The sequence below is a fragment of the Diprion similis genome, chromosome 2, assembly GCF_021155765.1.
Source record: "Diprion similis isolate iyDipSimi1 chromosome 2, iyDipSimi1.1, whole genome shotgun sequence".
NCBI classification, from domain to species: domain Eukaryota; kingdom Metazoa; phylum Arthropoda; class Insecta; order Hymenoptera; family Diprionidae; genus Diprion; species Diprion similis.
The window spans coordinates 5483346-5490340 of record NC_060106.1 but is presented as its reverse complement, the minus strand read 5'-3'; positions in this window follow the sequence as shown (position 1 = coordinate 5490340).

The following is a 6995-nucleotide window of genomic DNA, read 5'->3' as shown; positions in this document are numbered from 1 at the left end:
GCGATCACCGATCGACTGACGCTCTCAGCACTTGTTTTCAGTATAACCGGTAATCCGACCTCCATTGTGTTTTGAAACGGACTAACACTATCGTAAATAGTATTAGCACGATACGACTACTCGATCTGCTGGTTTGTTGACAAGACGTTCCGCCCCACTGAGCTTACTACAAAGCACAACAATCTTCACAGATATAGAATAAGATAAGTTAATCCGCAGCACTGAATCCTTTCTCAATTACAAAAACGCTTTCACTAGATCGCAACTACTAACATCACTGATCGAAAATTTAATTACATTCGTGATGCCATGCTTTTGTCAAGTGGTAATCGGAGCAATGAATTCACACAACGGAATTGTTCAAACGGAATACAGACTCACTTCATACCTACGCTCCAGAAGCGAGATGCTCACGATTTGGTGTCAGGATGTGAAGTTTAGCTTGGAAAGGAACTTTCCCAGGTCCATGGATCACACCACCATACCTATAGTTCATGCACGGTTCTGATTCCAACCACAGGGTGGTCTCCTCGAGCATAATTTGTACTTGCATGTAAATGGTGGTAGCAGCAGGTGGTGACCGCCACGTCACGTGACCACACTTTTCATGAAATCACTGCCAGTAATATGTGTCTAAATACTTCGTCGTCGGTTGTGTTGGAAAACTTGAGATAGTAAATTTTGGATGAATTTTCCAAACCTACGAGAACTCTGAATTGTTCACTTGAAGCGCAATGATTTTGTTATTTTCGTGGTTAAACTGCCTTTGAATTGACTTCGAATCGTGGTTTAGAGTGTTGGTTTCAGGAACTACGTACCTTTTCTGTAAGTACAGCTCGACGTTGACGTTGAAGGGTCGAGGGTGAGAGGCTAACAATTACGGACGAAGGGCCGGAAGTTGCGTAAATGTAACATTTATTTGGCATAAATTATGACAATAGATACATTGATTAGGTATAGATACAAAATGAATTGACTTAGACAGGACTGTGGTGAGAATACAATGTAAACGTATTATGATCAATACATCATCCATTCAATACATCGCGTACTGCCTGCATTCGTAACCGTCTTATAATCATTTCATTCGTCATTCAGCGTATTAATTTCGGTAATTATATGTACAGAGAAGTCAATGAAAAGTATGAAATTCGACGAAACGCATCGGGACCTTATTGGTCGTGCGTAAAACTATATTTCGACGAAACGGATACTTTACAAGCATACGTGAGGGCAGCTGGGAAAAAAATCACTTTATATGCAGTAAACTTTTTCATGAGGATTTGATTTTAACCACCCCGCGTGTGTGTAATAAATTATTAATATCGATAGTTAGAGGGGTATGTAAGTAATTACGTATCAATCAATATCTGCGCAATTTGTGCAACATGTCGGTGTTTCTCCTGCATTTGCAGAAAACAACATAAATAGTTTATAACCCTTGATTACAGCTGAATTCAATAAATTAATCAGGTATTATTACATTTTACGACAATCTCTGAATTGAGATGTTTTCTCAAGCTTATTAACTGATTTCAAATAAATAACTTGGTTGTTTTTTTTTTCACTTTCTACGGGCAATTGAGATATTAGTGTTAAGAACCATAAATTTATTGAATCGAGAATAACAATAAAGAGTAAATATAATACACTGATTATTAATTGAGCGTCTCGTTTGTAGCATCGAATACATTGCACTTCAGCTAACCGTACAATGAATGTATTTACGTATTATAATATATATATTCATATGGTGAATTTGAAAATTAATTATAAACGCTTAACCGTCTTGAAAATATCAATTTCTTACTACAATATATTTATATATATATATTATTATGAATGTATATATATATATAATATAATATAATATAATATAATGCGATAACCTACGTACGTACAATGTCGGATACAATTGAACCGTTTTTTTTCTTCTTTTTTTTTTCCAATTCTTTTTAAATATGATTAGTATATGGGATCACAGCCATTGCTTTGAATACGAATCTTTAATTCGTATTTTAAGACCAGTATAATAATATCGTTAATATTAGGCGTAAGTATATTTTGAGTTCGATGATATCTACACACTAAATAACTACCACATTGATTACACTTTAGCCGACAGCCGACAATAACACGCAGCTGCAGTTAAAGATTGCAAAACAAAAAAAACAAAAAAAAAAACAAAAAAAACATCTCATCAATAATTATCCGATTGCTAAATTTTGTTTCCTTTCTCTTCTCACTTCGCGAATTTCAACACCACGATTTCATTAGTTTGCATTTCTTCTTTCTCCTTTTTTCACGTTTAATTGTTTGATAGTAAAGAAAATCGAGCAACAACTGCGCATTGTTCCGGCGGTGAACAGCTAAAGTGAACGTTGAAACGTCGTACAAATACTGCATTTACACCGAATCGATTTCATGGTTGTATAAAAATTTCCGGTTAAACATTTTATTTGAAATTGCGTAAGAAGTAAACAAAATACTCAAGTTCCAACGCAATTCATTACCCAAGTTGAAATACTTATTGCAGTATCTGCACATCGACCATTCAACGTGTTACATTCACATAGGTAATTGCATATAGCTATGTAATCCAGAGAGACGAAATTAACTGGTTCAGCTCACTATGGATTCTACGGACTAACAATACTCTACAGAATTTACCTCGAAGATAATAATTATAATATACAGCGTCGCTTCTAACTTGTCAAAAATTTTCCTGTCAAAAATCTGATACAACAATTATTAAGTGCGAGAATAAAACCGCGCGATAATTCAAGCAAAAAATTTAATATTGTCTATTAAATCTATGATCAGCGCGAACGGAATCGAACTATTTTCAAATTACGTTGGTACACTTTTTTTTTCTCTTTTGACCGAGAATTTAGTCCTGCAGGATATCTCGTCGAATAACTATTCCAACTTTTCTGAACTCCGAATTCTATGGAGGTTTTAGTCTATCTATTGTCAGAGAGCAGCATCCAGTATAGACTTCAATGGATGCAGCGTAGGGAATCTCCTATACATATAACTCGGACGTTTCTTCTTTATCCAATTACTACTTTCTCTCTACTTCAACCACTAAGTATTTGTTCGGAAATTTGGACAGAGAACGAAAAGTACAGAAGCGACGCGTGATACAATATGAAGAACTAACAGACCCGTATGCAGCTATTAAAAAAAAGATCGATTCACATTTTCTACAAAAGAAAAGAGAGAGAAAAAAAAATTCAATAATAATGCGACTATTATATGAAAGTGAAAAAAAATTAAGCGTGCATTTTTGGGTCTAGGCTACTACTACATAGTTAGGAGGGACCGTGATATCGGACGTGAACTTCACTTATAGATCATTCTAGGGGGCTACACTACGCACAGTAGTTTTATAGTAAACCTCGTTCAATACACAGTTATCGTACAACGATGTATTAGTCGTGGTAAACAGCGACTAGAAATTTTCTTATTGGTATACAAAAGATGTCTAATCGTAAGAGAAAATTAGAAAAAATTAGCGAGAGAATTCCGGAGTAAAATATCTCAAAGAAATCTATAGATCGTGTAGAAATTAAGGTTGTGTTGTAAGTGAGTTTGGAAACTTTTTAAGTTGCATAAACTTGATTCGTCACCAAAAAAAATAAAATAAAAACAAATATGTTTACGTAGAATATTATTTTCAATTTGTGAATGGTTTTAGAATCGAATTGCGTTGAGTGTGGAAAAATTTTTGCCGAGACACGCAAGTTCTCCAAAAATATCAGACCCCGGGATATACGTTATGGGTTCTATAAAACAAAATTACTGCAAGTGGAAATCCGTTGTAATGGGTGAAGCGTAGAAATTTCGAAATGCTTCCGTGCTCGAAAGACCTGGCGTTGGATAGACGTAGAAACTACAGCTCTAAACGCTATACGAACCCAAACCAGAATGGATAAACTAATTAACCAGACATCCGGCGGGTATACTAATCGTAAGTCTATTCTACGACTCGTGTTGACTAGGACAGTTTACTTAGTCTAATTAGTGAGTTTTATAATAGTAATATACCTAAGTAAGATAAGTAAGTGAGAACGTAACTATAAATTGATTATAAGTGTGCATACATGTAATAAAAATGCAGTTTACAAACGAGGTGGTAGGTATAGTCGTTATATGTATATTAGGGTGTTTCTGAAAAAATAATTTGCCATTTTCCACCCCCTAAAAAATTTTTTCAGGTTAAAAGAAAGGTTCTGTAAAAAGTTGAGCTTTCGTCGTTGTGTGGAAGATGGAAGTCAGTTGATTTGTCACTTTTTTTAAATATCAATTTACGTCACACAATTGTAATACCAAGTCTCTAGTCGATATTTGAGAAGCGTATTTAACGACTTTTCAATTATTAGTTCAATTTCATAAAATAGTTATAATTTAATATGAACTTTTAATTTGGGAGAATAAGATTTCCGGATGATATATTGTCGTATTATGGATCGTGATCTTTGGTTTGAATATAAATATCAGGAAAGAAATAATAATTGAAGTGCTACAAAGCATTCCTTCGGAATTTCAAAAAAATTGTGAATCAAGTGAAAAATCAAATGAGATTCCACATAACATAGAGCGCTCATTTTTTTCCAGAATCTTTTTTTCAGCCTAAGCAAACTTTTTGGTGGGTGACACGGTGGAAAATGGTAAATAATTTTTTTTCAGAAACACCCTGGTATACATGTATTCCTCCTGCATCTAACATCGATGAGAAAATTGAAGAGTCATTATCGATTAGTTAAATTTCATTCTTTTTTACAATTATTTACAAGCATGCCAACGTCACTTTTCCCCATTTATTAGACAGGGATTTTGGCGACGATACGTTTATTTAGACGCAACGAACAACCCGGCTGCGACATCGCGATTATCATTTCATGGACCAAACGCGTCTGCTCTTTCTGCAGCTAAGAAGAACGCCGTTTGAAAACGACATCCAGCGAAACCCTGTACCGCGCTAATTAATCGGATAAATTTTAATTGATAAAAATACTTTTATTATTATAATACACAGCTACACACGGTTATAGAATATCGAAATAGAGACCATTAACGGCTTGAAGCTACATCGTCGACGTCAGAAAAACTTTTCTCTACGACATGCGCGGACGTGGAAGAATATAAAATGCTGGAGGAGTAAACCAGACTTCCGTTTTCTTCTAAAACACTTTTTGAACACGGAATAGCCGAACTTTCTCACACCTTCATCGAAGTCCGTCGTGAGAATAGCGAACGAATCAGCATCTGCACCGATGATATATACGAACTAGTTTTGCATGTTTCTTGTTCTGGCATTTTTTTTTATCAAGTCCTTATTTTCGCAGACACTCAAGCCGCAGGAAATGGAATGAAAAATTTTTCTCTCTGCTGGGAGTAAACGCGTATTCAACAGCTGGACGTGGACTCATCCAAATCCAAAGCTTTCATTAGAGGAGGAAAACATGAAGCAAAAACACGGATTAAGCAGCACATTGTTAGTTTATTTACCGCTTGTAAAAGGCCAATTTTTCTGACTAACCGCACCGACCTGCAATGATGGATATGCAGGTTTATAATTTCGAAAAATCGCATTTGTTTATTGATCATTAATCATTGATGTTGGTTTTACGAAAACAGTTGTAGTAAGATGTTACATATATTATTTTTTGTTGAATTTATTCAAAGGAAACGCAATTATCCTCAATATTTATAAAAAATATTATTACTTCGACGAAAACTTTTTTTCTATAACTATTGATTCACTCTATGTAAACTCGTGATTCGTTTTTTATAAATCCGTTCAATTTTTCAAAAAACACTACCAACATAGCCAAATCGCGATTTTTCCAATTCGTCAAAATTCGTCCATGTACGCAGTATCATACCGATTTCTTTAATTCGTGCGTTTCTTTCAGCTCTCCGATTTTTCTTTGGTTTTCTTTGGCCTGGATTATGTTTATAACAATACCATGCATATTTGCTGAGCAAGGAATGAAACGCATACTACACGACAAGTAGATTTTCACAATGATCATCGTCGTAGAATTCTACGCTGTACAAACTACAGTGAAGTTCTAAACCAAGGACCAACCTTTTCATCGGTCAACTGTATTACTATTATTCTCTTAGTATTCTTTGGCAATAGATAATTATACTGACCATTGAGCATATAAGTTCGCATTTTGATTCAGATACGAGCAATTACGGTACATAACGTATATGTTACACATATATATATATATATATATATATATATATATATATATATAATATATCATAATGAAAGCGTTGTCTGTTAGCAAAAATAACTATCACGTAGAACTGTCAGCATCGTTTATATTAGTGTATAATTATAGTAACGGACGAGATTATTTTTACTTTGAAAAAGACTAGAAAAAAAAACAAAAAAAAATTTTTTTTTTTTTTTTTTTTTTTTTATCGAAAAAAAGGAGCACAAAATTTTTATCCCCCATATTAATGTACTATTTATAAATATGTATTATACTTACGTGTCGAGTATATAATAGACATACATATATATGTATCATTGTAATTTAAATTTTACTCGCGATTTTTCGGTGTTATATATAATTTCATACAGCAGTTTGATTAACTGACCAATTAAGCATTGAAAAACGAAACGTCTGCAGCTAAGAAAACATACAATATAGTCAAAAGTTTAAATTGAAGAATTCGTTATTAGTTTTCAATATCTTACCGTATAATTAAGAGTATTACTTATCATCCTCAGCCCTTATATTCTACGACTTAACTCAAGCACTCGAAAGGAATTCGGGCCCTTGCATTCACTCAACGCTGCAGGCATTCGCGATGGGACTAAACTTACTCGTTAATACTTTGGTAAAGTTACATATGTATATATATATATATATATATATATCGGATCGCTTCGGTTGATCGCTAATCCCTCATTTACATTATCACGTTTCAATCGATTCTTTTACTTTTTCTCTTTCTTTCTTTCTTTC